Source organism: Bos grunniens, chromosome 10 (genome assembly GCF_055505025.1).
Source record: "Bos grunniens cultivar Pamir isolate PY7600 chromosome 10, Bosgru_T2T1.0, whole genome shotgun sequence".
In the NCBI taxonomy this organism is placed as follows: domain Eukaryota; kingdom Metazoa; phylum Chordata; class Mammalia; order Artiodactyla; family Bovidae; genus Bos; species Bos grunniens.
In genome coordinates this window covers 85,719,663-85,738,765 of record NC_141174.1, presented here as the reverse complement: position 1 = coordinate 85,738,765, position 19,103 = coordinate 85,719,663, and the positions used below count along the sequence as shown (strand labels likewise).

Sequence of the window (19,103 nt, the reverse complement as noted above, 5' to 3'; positions counted from 1 at the left end):
CAAGTCAGCCATTGCATTTAGCCCTGAAATTTTAGGTCTATTTAGGTAATTAAGGTTATCAATTAACTTGTGGGAAAAGGATAAGCCTTATAAGTAAGTGAAAGTCACGTTCAGTCATGTCCAACTCTTTGCGACCCCATGGATTATACAGTCCATGGAATTCTCTAGGCCAGAATACTGGAGTGGGTAACTTTCCCTTCTCCAGGGGATCTTCCCAAACCAGGGATCAAACCCAGGTCCCATGCATTGCAGGCGGATTCTTTACCACCTAAGCCACAAGGGAAGCCCAAGCCTTATAAGATCTTTAAAAAACATTGCTGACAATCAAAGTACCCTCATCTCAACAGTCAGCAAATAAACAGGTGGAAGAAAATGATGCAAAAATTTTGCTATCATGGTATTTTGGCACAATATCAGCCAAAGCAGTCTTTCTTTGTTTTTTTAAATTTGAGAAATACAGTCAGAATTTTTTTCACTTGTCTTTTAAGATATTATCATAGCTCTGTAAGCATGAATTCATGATTCCATTAAAGAATTCTGTGTCCTTTCAGGTAAGGGAGCAATGGTAGCTCTGCTAGCCATGTCTCTGCAAATGCCAACTCAGGTGCCCACATTCTCTGAGCTATGAAGGCAGCAGAGGTCACTGTGCTTTCCTAGGAACTGCTGTGAAAGAATGTATTTGTCGCTCACTTGTGTTTGACTCTTTGCGACCCCATGGACTGTAGCTCGCCAGGCTCCTCTGTCCATGGAATTCTCCTGGCAAGACTACTGGAGTGGGTTGCCATTTCCTTCTCCAGGGGAACTTCCCAATCCAGGGACTGAACTCAGATCTTCTGCATTACAGGCAGATTCTTCACCATCTGAGCCACCAGGGAAGCCCAGGAGCTGCTAAGTATGGCAGAAGAATAGCCCTAGACTCATTACATGTAACGTTTTAGGCATGCCATACTCTGTTCAAATGGCATCTGGCATAAAATATGTATTAGAAACATTTTTTTTCCAAACTGAAGTAGATCTGAATTATGCAGGGGAGAATTGACAAGTACAGTGATCACGGTGATATATCTATACTTAGGTGCTATGTAATGTGTTTTTGCATTTGCTTAGCCAATAAGATACAAAGAGGCAGGATTTGAATGTTCCTGTCTAACAGACTGAAGTATCTATTTATGACTCCATAGGTAATTGGCTACGGGATAGATAAGCTTGAATATTAATGGAATTTTTCTCATTTGATTGTCATGGAAGCCAGAGAGAAAATCTATTCAACTAGAGCTTTGTTTATTCACCAGTTGGGTCGTGTGTATATAAAAGCCACAGTTGTATGGTCACCCAGCTACATCGTGAGACTCTTAAAGGGTTGGTTCCATGGAAACTTGCAAAGCACAGGGACCCTGAAATATGGCCTTATCCTAGTTTGACATGGGTCCCTTGGTTTCCCACTCTCGCAGTTCTGACTCCTATGATGAAAGCCTTCCTTGCCCGGTGGAGCAGCTCCAGCTCCAGCTCCCCTGGCCCAGAGTCCCTTTCCAGGGCTTCGCCATCCTGAGCAGGACTTTGACTGTTCTGCCTCTATTCCTCTGTCTGGTCTTCTGTTTTCTGAGTTTCTCTTCTCTGCTGCATCTATCCTGCTTCCTGAGCAGGACTTTGACTGTTCTGCCTCTATTCCTCTGTCTGGTCTTCTGTTTTCTGAGTTTCTCTTCTCTGCTGCATCAATCCTGCTTATCCTTTAAGACACAGCTACTGCTGCTGCTGCTGCTAAGTCGCTTCAGTTGTGTCTGACTCTTAGCAACTCCATGGACTGCAGCCTACCAGGCTCCTCCATCCATGGGATTTTCCAGGCAAGAATACTGGCGTGGGGTGCCATCGCCTTCTCCGTTAAGACACAGCATAGACCCTGTATCAGTCAGGGTCCTGGCAAGAAACTGACAGATGATGCATCAGACAGAACAGTTGAAGAGCACTAAAGAAGGGACCATTTAAGGGGGTGGCTTGGGCTCAGGGGAAGAGCAAGAGCTACTGCAGCCCTCAGGGTGTGCTGGCAGCTGGGAGCTGCTACCAGATGCTTCCAGCTATCCCTGGCTGGAAGGGGCGAGAGGAGGGAGTGTTTCCTAGAAGCACGAGAGAAGCTCGGCTGCAAGTACGACTCACACCTTCACTAGAGGAAGCTGGTCACTGCCAGCACTCTACCCAGCAGAGGAGGCCAGAGGAACATGTAGACCTGCTCTGCTCTTCTGCTCTGCTATGGTGCAGCTCGGTGGCGGAGGAAGCCAGGTCCTCAATGCTGCCTTCAGAGGTCAGAGCAGGGCAGAGGAGGCTGGAGCCTGGCCAGGGAGTGCCCTCGCCCTCTCCCAGGGGAATCCAAGTGAGGAGGTGGCTGTCTTGTCCCTCCCCACCCCCACCCCCCGTCCCCCTGCCACCCAGGAGCATGTTTGCCCCTGGAAGAACTGGAACACCTTTTGGTATTTTCAGTGTATGCTGTCTCCCCACTTACGCCCTGACATGGACACCTTCGTTTATCCTTTGTGCTTTTCTCATACGGAAGCAACCAAACATCCTGGGATTTCTTGGTCACATCAGTTTTGAGTGTTGTGTTCCTTTGTTGCCTCCCCAGGGAGTCTGGACCTGGGCCTGGGATGTTGGTGGATATTCAGGTAAGGCTGAAGATTCTGAGGGTCCTGGGCCTGGTTTGGGGAACTTTCACCAGACACAGCAGGAAGCCAGAGCACAACAATTGGTAGAGAGAAGCTAAAGATCAACTCAGGAGGAGCAGTTGGTGTGAGGGGGGCGGGGAGCGTCACCAAAAGCCAGGGATCGGAGAGCGGTGTTGAAATGGGATGTGAGTTGGGAACACAGGGCCAGGGGGCACCTGAGCAAGCAAGTCACCATCAGGGCGACATCAGGAGGGCTGGGGAGGAGGTATGGATGCAAGTTTGGAGAGGGTGCCAGAGCTGTAGTCTAGACCTTGATATTCAATATGGCAGCCACTGGCCATGTGTGGCTATTTCCATTTAAATTAACTAACTTTACTAAAATTAAAAATTCAGTTCCTTGGTCTCATTAGACACATTTCAAGCGCTCTCCTATGTTGTTCAGTGCAAGTTAGAACATTTTCACCATCATAGAATTTTCTATTGTACAGCCTGCTCCAGAAAGTCCTGGAGATTTTAGGGTCTCAGCAATGCCAACCCCTCATAAACTTGTTTGTTTGCTTTGATCTGTTCATATCTGTCTTACTATTACACAGACCTGGTTTCAAATCTTCACTTTGCTAGTGAGTCAGCACATGATGAGGCTCGAGTTTTTTCATCTAGAAAATGAAGATAATAATAGAGGACTAACTTGATTGAGGATTCAAAGTTGTCTTAAGTAGTCAGATGTGCTACATGAGCTGTTTAATAAATTTCAGTTCCCAATCTCCCTCGCGACAACAATGCTGTTAAAATCGTTAAGAGCCTTCGTTTATTAAGATCTGTTTCTGCTGGCGCTGTGCTGAACAGTTTATTGTGATTGTCTCACTTAATCTGCACAATAACTCTGTAGGCAGATAGCATCATTGTTCCCATTTTGCAGATAAGGAAATGGAGCCTCAGAGAGATGAAAGCATTTGCCTGATGTCACGCAGTGGTGAAGCTGAGTTTCTGTGTTCTTGGTTAAAACTGTCACACATTGTTTTTTGCCGTTTCCTATGTCTTATCTAACCAACCAGGCTGCTAAGAACATCATCTTGGGCTTCATTTGAATCCTGCTTCAAGCTAGCATGAGCCCAGACTGATGCTTGGTTGTTAATTGGCACATCAATTTTGATAAACTATAATAAAAACATCGATAATTTCTTCAGCCCTGATTATTGACTTTAACATTCTCGCCTCCACGGTGGTCTTGAAAACAAATCCAGGAACGCTCAATCTTTGTCCTTAATTAAGAGCAGAGCTGGTAGAGGACTAAAATCCAGGAGATTTTAGGAGCACCATGACCTTGGATGCAGAGGGAAGAGATTAGTTCTTGTTTGAGGAGACTTAAAAAACTCAGAAAGGAAGTAGTGAGACCATGCCTGGCTTTTGACTATAAGCAGCTAGAAAGTAGAATCTATGTCCTGGAGAAATCATTTGTATGCTTGGAATTTCAGGTTCTTTAACTGAAAGAGACTAAGCCCTCCCTGCCCTGTGGGTAGTCTTGAGGATTGAATGGGAATTTAGGACCCATAACACAGGGATGCCCTCAGTAAACATGCCTTGTTCCCACTCCAGATAGCTTCCTGGTCACCCTGATCTTTCTGTTAGTGAAAGGGAAGGAACTCATGGTCTGCACCACACATGTTCAAGGAAACTGAAGTTGTGTCCTGGGAGTTATACAACTGATGTTAATTTCTACATTGATTGGAAAGTCTCTTATTTCTTCCTTAATTTACTAAGATAAACTAGAACTGCAGAGGGACAGACTCCCAAACCTCATCACACCTCCCAGCCTCCCCAGAGTTGGATCCTGGCTCCCTACCTCCTTGGTGACAACACGGTCTGCTTGCCAGCACCTGGATGATAGTACAGGGGAGGGAGGTGCTGAGATGGTTTAAAGGTTAGAGAACAACATGTGAGAACCCATTTAGGACTGGGGTAGTGGGGAGGTGATGAAGACTGGGAGGCTCCCGAGGCAGTGAATCCCAGTTCCTCTGCAGCCTGAAGTTAGTGACATCAGCCTGAAGAGAAACCTGAGTTCACTGGTCTCTCCCCACCTCCTCCTCCAGTCTCTCAACAGGTTATTTCCTCTGGTGAATCCCATCATGAGCTGTTTTTCCCTGGGTTATTATTTGGGGTCTGTGGGGGAATTTTGACTACCCTGGGTGGGAGTCACCACATTGTCTGAAAAGACCATGTTGACTAAGTGTTAGGTTCAGTGACATTATCTCCAAGCAGGTCGGGTGTGGCAGTTTGGTGTGGGAAGTTCTGATTTTAGACTCAGATTTCCCTGGTCTCCAGTCTTGGCTCTAGTAGGAGCTGGGTGTCAGCTGGGCAGGTCCTTCAGCTCTTTGATATTTGGAGCACCAGCTCTGTACTGCTGTTTCACAGAAGGTATACCTTCTATTCTCACAACAAGCCTGATGTGGGGATAGTATTCCCATTTTACAGATGGTGAAATTGAGTCTTTTGGAAGTGAAGTGGCTTTCTCTCTCCTTCCTTCCTCTCCTCCCACCCTCCATCTTTCCCCTTCCCTCCCTCCCTCCTCTCCTTCCTTCCTTCCTCTTCCCTCCCTCCCTCTTTCCTCCCCTCCCCTCCTTTGTTTCTTCTCCCTTTTAATTTTTACTGGAGTATAGCTGCTGCACAATATTGTGTCCTTTGCTACTGCACAGCCCAGTGAGTCAGCTGTAGCATACACATATCACCTCTGTTTTGAATTTCCTTCTCTTTAGGTCACCACAGAAGATTGAGTAGAGTTCCCTGTGTACACAGTGGGTTCTCATTAGTTATTTATATCTTATTACATCCCTCCTCTTCTTGGTCACCCTATCAGTCTTCCAGATATGTTTTGAGTGCCTGCTAGTTCCACCTACATATCTACCTTTAAATATGCTTTTGAGTTCAAAGACCCCTACTTGGACTACTTAATGGTCTGCACCAGAGACACGCTCCCTTTGGCTGTAGGTCAACTTTGTTCTCCCCAGGGAGTGGGATGGCCCTCACAGGAAGGCAGTCCTGTGTCCCCTCTGCAGAATCAGGCATGGGTGCTCACAGCCAACTGAGCTCCTTCCCACCTGACTGTGGACCCCTGTCTAAAGTTCTACATCCCCCATGGTGGAGAGACTCTGTGGCAAGTCCCTCGTGGAGCTATGGCCCCTGGTGTGACTGCTGGTTTTCACCAGGCTTGACCATCACCCAGATCCCCTTGGAGCAGGAGATGAAGGCGTCATCTGGACTTCGGCCAGGATCTAAACCAAGGCAATGGAGAGAGACTGCGGGGAGACTTTCCAAAGCCGGCGTTCTTGACCTTCGTCTAGTCTTTGAGAATGTTCTGTTTTGAGGAGAATCTAATTCCCGAAGTGGATTTGGGGTTGAGGCTGAGGCTGAGAGGCTCAGGGAATGTCAGTGAGTATTGATTGCTGGGCAGGGGCAGGCAAGCCTGTGGGGAAGGCTTCATTCCACTAGCTCCTTGAGTGACGCAGAAACCCCAAAGTAAGGTGTGATTTTTTTTTTCTTTTTTAATTGAAGTATAGTTGAGTTTTAATATTGTGTTAGTTTCAAGTATACAGCAAAATGATTCAGTTGTACCTATATTTCTTCAGAGTCTTTTCCATTACAGGTATTACAAGATATTGAATCCAATTCCTTGCTGTTGTTGTTGAGTCATTAAGTCATGTCTGACTGTTTACGACTTCATGGACTGAAGCACTCCAGGCTCCTCTGTCCTCCACCATCACCTGGAGTTTGCTCAGATTCATGTTCGTTGAGTTGGTGATGCTATCCAACCATGTCATCATCTGCCACCCCCTTTCCTTTTGCCTTCAATCTTTCCTAGCATGAAGGTCTGTTCCATTGAGTTGGCTCTTCACATCAGGTGGCCAAAGTATTGGAGCTTCAGCGTCAGCATTGGCCCTTCCAATGAATATTCAGGGTTGATTTCCTTTAGGATTGACTGGTTTGATCTCCTGGAAAATCTTGTCGTGTACGTATTTTATCTTTTATCTCAAACTTCTAATCTATCCTTTTCGCCATCCCCTTTAGTAACCAAAAGTGTGTTCTCTATGTCTGTGAGTCTGTTTCCGTCTTGTGAAGAAGCTCATTTGTATCATATTTTAGATTCCACATATAAGTGATACCACGCAATGCTTGTCCTCTTTCTTTCTTTCTTCACTTAGTATGATCATCTCTGGGTCCATCCATGTTGCTGCAAATGGCATTATTTCATTCTTTTGTTTTGGCGGAGTAATCTTTCATTGTGTATATGTGGCACATCTTATTTATCCATTCATCTGTTGATGAGATGTGTGTGTATGTGTGTGTGTTTTAAACATCTAATGGCAAGAGAGTAAAGAGAAAGTTCTAGGATCTCTTCTCTCTCCACATTGAGGAAAAGCTGGGTATAATGGTCCTTCTGATTTTCACTTCTTTAGCACTTTAGCATCACAGGCACTTAGAGGTTCTCAGCTGATTGGTCAGCAGTCACAAAGGGTGTTGTTTGAGCTTCAGGCTGGGTTGGTGGGAAGGAGCTAGAAATCAAGCTCTACTCCCAAACCAAATGAAATGCACACCTCACCCCACACAGTTGGTTTCTAGAGGAACCGCCCTTCAAACTTCCTCCTGCCGTAGCCCCATTTTCTAACAACCTCCACTTATGCTGGCAAAGCCTTAGGATCTGCTTCCAGAGCTTCCACTTTGCCTAGAGCTTTGTTCCTACCCCTCTTCCTCTCTCTCTAATTCTTTGAAAGGAATAAGGTCTTATTCTTATAGTTATGGACCCTCATTCAATATGGTGAGGTAGACAGGTAACTGAGGAGTGGGTCTAGAGAGGGGAAGGGACTTGCCCAAGGTCATACAGCTTATCAGAGCCAGACTTTCTCTGAATCTCAGAACAGGGGGTTTTCCTCCAAACCATCTAGAACCATCTTGACTTTTCAGACCTCACTGAGAACAAAAGAAGCAGAAAAGAAACACAAACAAAGCAACAAAACCAGAAAGTAATAAAAATCTCTGTTATTCCCAGCCCTGACCTGAGCAGCCTTTACTGCACAAATCAGAGAGAGGCGTTTCGCCACAGGCTGCTCTGCCCAGGATCACTCTGCAGGATAAAGTATCACATCTGGGGATCTCACCCCATCCCGCCTTCATGGGTGCTTTATGTTTGTCTATTTAGGTTAGCCACCTCATGTGAAGAGTTGACTCATTGGAAAAGACTCTGATGCTGGGAGGGATTGGGAGCAGTAGGAGAAGGGGACGACAGAGGATGAGATGGCTGGATGGCATCAACTCGATGGACATGAGTTTGAGTGAACTCCGGGAGTTGGTGATGGACAGGGAGGTCTGGCGTGCTGCGATTCATGGGGTCGCAAAGAGTCGGACACGACTGAGCCACTGAACTGAACTGAACTGAACTGATTTAGGTTAGACTGTCTTCAAGTGTGCCAGCCCTCCTACTTGTTTTTCTTGGATGGTTTTCATTAAGGCTCTGCCTCCCCCAGGCAGAATCAGGAACTTGATTGTAGCTCAGGGACGTTTATCTCCCCAAACTAAATTTCATCTCTCTTTAGGCCACTTGAGCCCTCTCTACCAGCTCTCTTTAGATCATCGGCCAATCTGTCCTTTTGCTGGGAGATGAGGCTACCAGGGTCTGTGGTGTCACCCACACTGATAACTTGCAATGCTTTGTGAGAGTAGGCACCCGCCATGTGGCTCCCTGGTACTTTCTGGAATGCTAACACAGGTTCTAGCAATTCAGGGCAGAGATTGTGTTATTCACCGTAATGTCCCTAGCACCTAGCTTGGGCGCAGCCCCACAGAAAAGATATGTTGAGTTAGAATGTAATTCCCTGCACTTCTGTTCCACTTAGGGTGGTCAACCCACTGGTTCTCAACTCTGCAATTTTGCTTCCACACTTTTATTCAAGCTGTTCCCCCTGCTCGGAATGCACTTCCACCAACTTTTGACTATCCAGAATCTTTTTGACTTTCAAGGACTGATTCCATCCCCTACTAGATGGCACACTCCTTAAGACAAAGGTTGAACTAGTTTACATTTGTTACTCTAAGGCAGAGGGCCTCAGCACATGTCTGTTGCATGAATGAATGGATGAATAAAACTTTATGTTTCAATTCCTTTTTAACTTCCTTCTCAGAAACCCCTCCAGCCTGTTGGACTCTCTCCCATTGGGCTGATCTCCTGGTTGTGCCTCTGGATGCTCTGATCTCTACCTGGCTTCAGCCTCCCAGGCTGTGCTTAGATATGTTGGAGAAATCCTCTCTTTTAACCCTCTTTGTCTTATTTCCCCCAATTAAGTTGGTCCTAGAAGAAGGGCCATAAGGAAAGCTGGCAAAGGTTATTCCAGAGGGGCCAGCTGAGGCAGAGGACAGATGGCATCACTGGTCCAGGTAGAAAAGGAGTCAGGTACTGGAAATGAGATCAGGCAGGAAAGATCAGGATTTTAGAACTGGAGTCAATCGGTTTTTCCATTTAGATGGTACAGCATTCCCAAGGGCTAGCATTGGAAAGAACCACCATGCCAAAGACAGTAGCACTGGCATCTGGAACTCAGATCCCAAAGCAAAGGCTGGTACCTCTCAGTGGAGGTTGGTTGCTCTGGGCTAGGCCTGGGGGCTCTTGACCAACAGAAACAGGCAGTGGCCAGAGGATGGACAGGGGCCTTCAGGTGAATCCTGCCTCTAAAAGAGTCAAGGGCATTGCAAGCTCCTGAGGGCTGGGATCATATCACCATCTCACCCTAGTGTTTGTCTAAGTTCTATTGAATTGAGATCTATGATGAGGAGTTTAGGAAGCTTCATCTTTAACAAGTCCCTAAGGTCCTGATTAATCACTAAAATGTTATGGTCACTGCCTTCCCCTTCTGAGTTGGACACGTAGAAGGTACAACATAAATATTTCTTATGATTGAAATCAGATGATATGTTATGTGTGGTCTTCTCTGCCTCTTGAGATCCAGCTAAGATTGACTTAGACCTCCAAAGCCCTCCCTGTGGAGATAGAGTGACCCCCAAATTCCTGAGGTCCTCTGGTAGATCATATGCTTGGCTCTTGCTTCCCCAAGCCTCCTGCTTTCACACCTACTCTCTTCATCCCACGGTTCACGGGCCCAGAAAGGAAGTTCAGCCTCGTCTCATGTTCCAAGGAACAACTCTGGCACAAAGCAGTTGTGGGTCAGGCAAGGCAAAAAACTTCAAGTTGAACATTAGGTGTTTCTGATCTTAAAATGCCCTCTGGCCATCCCACCACTGATGCTCTCCCTTGCCTTTTACTCCAGGCAGCCACAGCTTATGCGGACCTTCTGCTCCCCAATTCCTCCCATCTCTGATGCTCTCTCTCCCTTTCCCTGTTTTAAGCAATCCTCAATCCTTACCTCATTTCCTGCAGAACAGGCTGATCTGTGCCCCCATGGCCTTGGATCTGGCACATACCCATGCCTTTCAGACCTCACTGTCTGCTCTTTAAGGTGTCTCCCCAGATAGAGACCTTCTGTGCCTTAGAAGAATTCTGGTACCCGCTGTAGGTGATAAAGCTTCACCTCATTGCCTGTGTGTGTAGCACAGAAGCTGGAAGGGATCCTGGAGAGGATGAGTCAAACTCAAGTCAGGCAGGTGGTGGCCCAAGGTCTCTGGCAGGTGAGAGGCAGAGTAGAAGCTAGAAGATAGGCTCCTGGCTCTCATGCTCCCGTTGATTAATTGATCCCTTGAGTAATTCAGGATGCCAATGTACTTACAAGCATCGCAATTTGGAGCAGGCTATGAGGTCAGATCACGTGGTCCAAGCAGACTGCCTGATGCCACCCTTATGGGTGCTTCATCATCACCTCACCCTGACTCAGGTCATTCTTATGGGCATAGCCCACCCACCTCCACATCACCCTTGGGCTGACAGATGGCCGGGATTCCCATTCATGAATATGCTGCTTGATCTTGACCCAGAATCGTCTTCCCTTCAGGTCTCAGTTGCCCCACCCTTAAAAACAGGTCTGTGTTTGGCACTGTCCTAGAAATTTGTAGAAATATCTCAGGTACCTTCAAGGGGTGGCATACTTGACTCCAAGTATGTGTGTGGCATTAGGGGTGGGGAGGAGGGGATTCAGGGCTTTTCACTTCCAATCCAGGTGGCAGCAGCTTCACTTACATCTATCCGTTCTAACAACTGAGATTTCATACAGGCTTCTAATCAAAGAATTATTTCCATTACTTAAAAAGTACTTGACAACTTCTGGTGTAGCTGATGTCTGGGGTCAAGAGTTCTGGAGAATTATATGCCTTCCTGGCTACAATGAAAAGAGCCATCGTTCAGGGCTCCACATGGCTGTGTCTTCCATGGGGCCATCATTAGCAAATTGGGACCTCTACCACGAGGCAGCTGGGGCAGCTGGCTGGATGAGTGAGTGGGTCCCAGGCTGTTTTGGGGACTTTCTGAGTATTGGCAAGTGTGAATCAGGCCCCAGGATTTCCATTTCCTCTGCCCAATACGCTCTTTCATAAGAAGTTATAGGTGTGTGCTTCAGCGAAATGCAGATGCTAGAAGTTCCACAGTCCAAAGGGGATGTGGGTGAGAGTGGAGGGCTGGGTGGGCACCAGCATTTCCAGTGTGGGCGGTAGGCTGTGGGTGAAGAGACTTCCTGCCTGCAGCGCTTCCTAGGAACGTGTCCCTGGTCAGTCCATGTGCTCTTTGGCCCTTCCATGTCTCTTCTTGCCCCAAGTGTCTGAGGTTTGGAGAGCAGCCAAAGAAGGACACAGGCAGCACTTGTGTGGATAAGGTCACTCCTGTCAGCAATGTGCGTCTGGTTCCTGCTCACATGCAGACGTGGCCTGGCCCATCATTGGCTCCCTCTGGCCTCATTTCACAATCAAAAGACACAATAAAGTCTATGCACAACACTTCCGAGTTTGCCCAATGCTTTCCCATCCATGATCTCATGCCACACTAGGAGGGAGGCAGGCAGGGAGCACTCCAGGTCTTTGAAGTCTAAATCCAGTACTCTTCACTCTCCACTCCAAGACCTCCCAACTCAGTCTGCTCCTCATTTCATACTTCTCTCTCGCTGAAAAGGGGACCATTACTGATGATGTTTCTTTGGCATTTCTTATCCTGCCTGAGTTATTAACACAACAGTTTAATGACTTGTTCCTATAGACATTCATTTATTCTCTCATTCTCTGAATCACTCCTTTGTATACATACTCACTCCGTTTATTCAGCTGCTCATTTCATCATTTAGCAATTCATTCATTCATTCATGTCCTTGAATATTTACTATTTGGCTGCTTCAGGAAATAAGAAAAATGCTAAGCTGTGATTCTTGACTTTGAGAATCTTAAACTCTGAGCAACTATGGGAAAGAGTATAATACACGATTTCCCAGTCACAGAGGATATATTTTCATTTGTTCTTACCACTAAGCGCTGATCAATACTACTGGCTTCTGTAAGTCATTAACTTCCTGAAGTCCCAGATGTGTTTTGGTGGGAGAGATGCAGAGTTTTACATTTCTGCAGTGCCGGGATCCTGTGGTTCTGCAGGAGTTTAGAGAAAGGAAGTTTCTGACAGCTGGGGTGGTCGGGGATGGCTTCTTGGAAGAGGTGAGATTTGAACTCAGCTTGGGAGGTTGGGGGGGATTTGTGAAGGTGAAGACAAGGGGAGCATAGGCCAAGGATGGTAGGAGTGAGGGTTAGCGCATGTTTGTGGGGCTCTGGAGAGGGGGCTGGGCCAGGTATGTGCGGGAAGTGGGGAGGGGAAGAGGTGAGCAAGTGGGCAGGCATGGGGAGGGCGTGGGGAGGGGGAGGTTAATGGTCAGGAGACTGTGTTGGAACCTGCCTCTGGCCCTTCTGCACTTGACTGTTTGGTCTTGAACCTGAAATGTGAGTAGATAACAGCTTAGTAATTTTCCCTCCAGCTTAGACAAGAAATGTGGGTGCTGCTCTTTGGGTGAAAAATGGCCTTGGCCTCTTTCAGTCTTTGGCGATCCAAACATTATCAAATTATTTTCTTTCTTCATTTTAATTTTCTTTTTTCTGTAGGAAAGAGAGAAAGTAAAAAATGAACTGTGAAGAGGCAGAGAGAAAAAGAGAGGGGAGAAGGGAGGAAAAGAAACAGGTGATGTAGGGAGAAGTTAAGATGTTGAAGTCGAGGGAAGACAAAGCAATGGGTAGAGAGGTGATACAGGTACAGGGAGGCTGGAAGAGGGAGAGAAGAGAAAAGGAAAAGGGAGGGGAAAGGAGGAAGAGGAGATGGGAATGTATGTGCGTGCGTGCTCAGCTGGATCCGACTTTTTGCCACTCCATGGACTGTAGCCCTCCAGGCTCTGCTGTCCTTGGGATTTCCCAGGCAGGAATACTGGAGTGGGTTGACATTTCCTCCTCCAGGGGATCTTCCCAACCCAGGGATTGAACCTGTGTCTCCTGCATTGGCAGGTGGATTCTTTACTCCTGAGCCACCTGGGAAGCCTGATGGGAGATGGGGGAAGGAAATGGAGAAGAGGGAGAGAAGAGAGAAAGGAGAAGAGAGAAAAGGAGAACAAGAAAATGAGAGAAAACAGAGAATCAAGAAGGGTGAAAAGCCACTGGCATCTGCTTCATCCTCCTGAGAGCTTTGACTAATTCTTGCCCCAAATGCTTGGGATACATATCTGGATCTCTCAGAATCAAAGTGTCACAGAAAGACCAACTTCCCAGAGTTAATCACAAAATCAACTGCTTTTCCAGATGCCTCTTTCTTTTTTTTTTTTAACATTTATTTTTATTTTGGCTGTGCTGAGTCTTAGCTGTGGCATGCAGAGTCTTTTGTTAGGGCTGTGGGATCTTTAGGTAGCGTTGGGATTATTTGCGGTATGTGGATCCAGTTTCCTGATCAAGGATGGAATCTGGGCACCCTGAATTGGGAGCTCAGAGTCCCGCCCACTGGACCACCAGGAAAGACCATCAGATGGCTGTTTCTGCTTTTGGAGAGAGACAAAGCAGCAGCGGTCTGGGGCCCTCTCCCTCTGGTCCACCAGCATGGTCTCCCTGGGGATCAGAACACTCCCGTGCTTCCTCTGTAACCCGCAGAGGCAAAGCTGCAGCAGTTGTCTGAGACTTGCTTCCCTTCCTTTCCTACTGAAATGACCATGGAAACATCCATTCTCAGTGGGGAAAAACAGGAGACGTATACAACTCAAAAGAGCCAGGAGAGAAGATAGGAGAAGATTCCTATCTGAAGATAGGAATAAGACAAAGACATCCTCCATCAATAATATTGTTTAAAACATTTTCCTAGCACTTTTAGCCAAAGCAAAATTTCATAAAGTGGGGTGGTGGTGGTGGTGGTGGTGGTGGAAAGCACATTTTTCTCTATTGAAAAAGAGAAAATTATTATAGATTCTAGGGTATATAATCATATATCTATAAAACATGGAGAATCAATAGAGACCCCTTTAGAATTTATAATAGAGTTTACTAAAGTGGCCAAAGGAATGGTAACATTAATAATCTCAGGTTCCATGTGGCTCAGTCTCAGAACACAGTTATAGTCGAAGGAAACCTAAGTTTGACTGTAGGAACCTTGAAGAATAGTGCAGAGTTTTATTGCAGAATTTCTTTAGAGGGCTGCTGCTGCTGCTAAGTTGCTTCAGTCGTGTCCAACTCTGTGGGACTCTATAGACGGCAACCCACCAGGCTTCCCTGTCCCTGGGATTCTCCAGGCAAGAACACTGGAGTGGGTTGCCATTTCCTTCTCCAATGCATGAAAGTGAAAAGTGAAAGTGAAGTCGCTCAGTTGTGTCTGACTCTTATCGACCCTATGGACTGCAGCCTACCAGGCTCCTCCATCCATGGGATTTTCCAGGCAAGAGTACTGGAGTGGGGTGCCATTGCCTTCTCTGTTTGGAGGGCTAGCTATGCCCAAAGGACTTACACATTCAAATATACACAATGTTTTCCAGAAATTCTCTAGACGTTCTTTCCTCTTCCAGAAGCTACACCTTCATGGTGGCATTCATCCCCTGGCACTCCTCCATTCAGCTGGTGCTTTCATGGTTGTGGTCTCTTCTCCCACCTACATTTCCTCCTTTGCCAGTGGACCCCACTGCCCTGGGTCTGAGGCTTGACGATGGCTGGAGGAGTGGCATCTTGTGCCTCTGGTTGTCCCCACACCCACAGCAAAGCAAGGACTGAATCCCTTGGGAGCATAACCCTTCTTTGCTGTCACTGATCTTCTTGTGAATAATCACTGGGGACATTGCTAGTGAATATAGTCTCCCCCCTGATATGCAAGCTAAAATATACAAAAACAAATCAATTTCTTATATACTCACAATAACCAGTTTAAAGATAAAAACAATCAAAAACATCATCTGCCTTTGAATGATTCTCAGAATTCTGTGGGACTTTCATGCAGAAAGCCACAAAACTCGACTCATTTTGTGTAAGAGAAGATTTGAATAAATGGAGAAAGGTAACATGTTTTTGGTTGAGAAAAAGGAACAATGAAGAGACATTCATTCTTCCTGAATTAATATGAGAGCTAGCAAAATCACAATTAAAATCTCAATGGAAACTTTTGGCAATTTGGTAATGAACCTGATAGAATAACAAGCTAAAAATAGCTAAGAAATATGTGAAAGAGCAAGAAAACATGATTTGTTTAACAATATTCAAGTGTGTTTCAAAGCTGCAGTGACTGTACAGCCAGGCACTGGCTCCAGAGCAAGCCAGGATCAACGGTACATAATCCATTGCTGCAAAAACAACCTTTCTGTGGGTATAAAAGTCACATGAGATAAAAAGAAGCATTGCAAATCAATGCGGAAGGGTTAGATTAACAATTACGTTGAGAAAATTTACTACTTGGTAGACAATCACTTTAGATCTTTTCCTCAAGTAAATTTCAGATAAATTATGGCATTAAACACAAAGAATCCCACCACAACAGAAGTAAACAGAAGTGAATATTTAAATCATCTTAGTGGGAAACACCTATCTAAACTTAAAAGAAATGGAAGAAATCACAAAGGAAATTACCTACACAAAACTTCCAAAAATACATTTTAAAAGACATTAAAAAATAAAAACATAAATGACAAATTGAAAAAAATATTGCCAACAGATATGACAAAAGGTTAACAGCCTTCTTATATAAAGAGCTCTTACAAAGTCTAAAAAAACCCTCTAAAATCCCAGTAGAAAAATTGGCAAAAACATTCACAGAATAATACATGCAAATGACTAACATTATGAAAAAATGTTTAATTTTACTGTTTGCCAAAAAAATGCAAAATAAAACAAGATCCATTTTCACCAGTTCAATTGTTAAGATTGATGATGATGAGGATGAAATAAGTATTAGTGACCATGTGATGAAACTGGAACATAAATTGTCACAGTCTGGAAGAATTTCAACAGTCTTACTATTTTTTGACTCATCAGTCCTATTTCTAGGAATTCATCATAAGAAAACACTGATGAGTCAGAATTTTCATCATAACTTTATTATTGTTGTTCTATTTACTTGGCTGTGTGGGGGTTTAGTTCCAGGTGTGGGGTTTAGTTCCCTGACCAGGGATTGAACCCGGGCCCTCTGCATTGGGAGCTCAGAGCCATAACCACTGGACCACCAGGGAAGTCCCCACCACAGCATTATTTATCAGACTTAAATATTGGAAGTCACTGAGGCATATGGCAACAAGAGATTGATAAAATAGGGTATATTTATATTGTAGAATACATTTTAAAAAGCATGTATCAAGAAGTTAAAAACATGGGAAGATGCTTACAATGGAATGTTAAAAATGAAAAAATAATCAAAAGTGTGTGTGTAAGGATGTGCACGTGTAAGAACAGTGAATCTCAGTTTTCTACTCTTCTGCACGTAGTATGGAGGAAAGGCAGAATAGACATGGCCTACTACTTAACTTCTGGCCCTCAACCTTCCTATCTGTAAAATGGGCTCATGATGCTTGACTGAGAGCTGTGTGAGGATAAATGAGACAGCCTATGAGAACATGATGTAAGTTCTGATTTTTCATGCTCCTGTATTCTCTCTCTCCAGGAGGCTGGATTTCCCAAAGGGCAAGAGCCAACTGGCTCCTTTACCCTGTAAGAGGAGGAATTAAATTGGTTGGTGTTCATTGAGATCTGCAGGTCAACTTTAAGTTCTGGAACTGTGTTCTAGCCTTGACTCAACCTCATGCTCCTTGCATGACCTTAGACAACTCACCATCCACCTCTGGACTTCAGCCCCTTGGGACCTGACGAGGGCATGACTATGGTCCCTTGGAGAGCTGCCATGATACAATTCTCTTTGAACCTCACAGTTAAAAGTCATAGTCATCTCATAGTTCATTTGGGTCAGGAGTGGTCTCGCAGGGTTCTTTGGCAGGGCTACTGCCCACAGTCAGATGGATTGACCAATCAAAGGATTCAATCATTATGTTGGCACACGATGACAGGAGTCTTCTTCTGTTTCATTTGCTTCTGTGTCCTCAGTGCCTGGAACAGAGTTTGGCACCTAGTGGGTACTCAATACCGATCAACTGAATGAAGAATGGATGGGGAGGTGAATTGATGGGCAATCCCGAAAGAAGGTTGGGTGGTTGACTTGAGATGGGAGTCTTCAAGACCTCTCCCATAGGCCTTGGAGCCATCAGAAAAGGGAGAGGGAAGAAGGTAAAAGTTAAGGTGGTGCAAGAGAAGAGAACGTGCAGGGGGCTGCAGCCTCCTGGGTCTCCACTAACAGCTGAGGCTGGGCCTTGCAGCTTCTACTGTGTGCACACTGAACAGGTTGTGGTGGTGGTCCCAGGACCCCCAGTCTGGCTCTGTGCTGTATGTTTTAACCTGTGTTATTTCATTTGAGCCTCACTTTAATCCTGGAAGATTAGTATGATTATCCCCATTTTTCATGCAAGGCAATGATTTCAGAGAGATGAAATTTTGCCCACGTGTCACACAGCTTTTAAATAGAGGAACTAGAATTTAAACCTGGGGCTTCCCAAGTGGTGCTAGTGGTAAAGAATCCACCTACCAACGAGATCCAAGACACACAATTTTGATCTCTGGGTCGGGAAGATACACTGGAGGAAGAAATGGCAATCCACTCCAGTATTCATGCCTGGAAAATTTCATGGACAGAGGAGACTGGCAGGCTACAGTCCATGGTGCCGCGAAGGGTCAGACATGACTGAGCAACTGTGCACAGAATTTAAACCCAGGATTGTCTGAACAAAACCTTGACCTTGAAGCCATACTCTAAAAGTGTTTCTCTCCTCAAACTTCTCCCTTTAGTAGAAAGGAAAAAGTCTACTTTTGCTGTGTGTGCATCTTTGGAGGGGTCCCAGCTCTGCCCTTAAATCATCTCCTGGATATGAGTGTTGTGTTGGGAATGGGCCATCAGCTGGTGATGGATCCCCACCGTCTATCATGCCCCTACAGCACTCTGACACGCAGTACTGGAGTGTAATCAGAGTGATGGTGTCCTGATCTATGGGGGGCGTTCATCATCCCAGGGCTGGTACCTTGACATAGTACCTTAGCTTGCTGTCAGCGGGACGGCTCCTTAATGTATTTCTGTAATATATTACCCACTGAAGGTGGCTAAGGAGGAACGCTGATGCCAGTCGGCTGGAGCCCTTTCCATAAGTGTCCCTGAGATCTTGGTCTCTTAAAAATTCATATGTATTTGGGAGTTTGAGCGAACATAGAGAGAGACAGCATAAGAGAGGAAGGCAGAGACAGACGGAGAAAGGGTGAGAAAAGACCGGCAGAAAGAGATGAAAAGGAAAAGGAGGAGGAGAGAGTTGGAAAGCAACCTAGGTATGCCAGCTTTGGAGTTAGCAGAGATAGCATGGGGAACCTCTTTACCTGGCCTTAGTGGGGGACTTGTTCCCCGGGGAGGAGGGGATAGAGGGCTTGGGTGAGGAGGTGTGGTTGCTGGAAGGACATGGGTCCAGGACTAGCAAATGGGGAATCTGTGGTCTGCCAGGAGTTTTGGCCGTCTGTCTCGTTTGCTCCAGAGGTCACCTTGGTAGGAAAGATTTCTAGGCTGCTTCTTGGGCCCCAGCACCCCATGTCCATCTGCCCACTAGACAGCTTTACTCAGGCAACCCAACAGCACCACAGCTTGGAGGATACCAAGCTGTGGTCACCTGTCCACTCGTCTCCCCCTGGCTTCTTTATTACAATGAAAGGTCTCACCAGTCTCCATGCCCCAAATCTCATGGTCATCTTGTCCCATCATTCTTTTCAAGGGTCCCAAGCTCTGTCAATTCTTCTGTTTTTGTTGCTTTAATTCTAACCCCCATCAGCAATGTGATTGATTGGGTCAGAAAGTGAAAGTGTTAGTCCCGAAGTCACGTCTGATTCTTTGTGACCCCAAGGACTGTAGCCCACCAGGCTTCTCTGTCCATGGAATTCTCCAGGCAAGAATACTGGAGTGGA

General features: G+C 45.8%; 1 long non-coding RNA gene across 5 annotated transcripts in view; it reads left to right on the top strand.

The window, feature by feature from the left end:
• LOC147365252 (uncharacterized) overlaps positions 1-19,103 on the top strand; it is a 147,666-nt gene that overhangs the window by 52,213 nt on the left and 76,350 nt on the right. The window contains exon 1 of one of the 5 annotated variants that reach the window (XR_015135308.1): positions 2,615-2,654. The exons of the other annotated variants lie outside the window; for them this stretch is intronic. This is a non-coding gene — a long non-coding RNA (uncharacterized LOC147365252). Of the gene's footprint in view, positions 1-2,614; positions 2,655-19,103 lie in introns of those variants that run through there. 5 annotated transcript variants of the gene reach the window in all.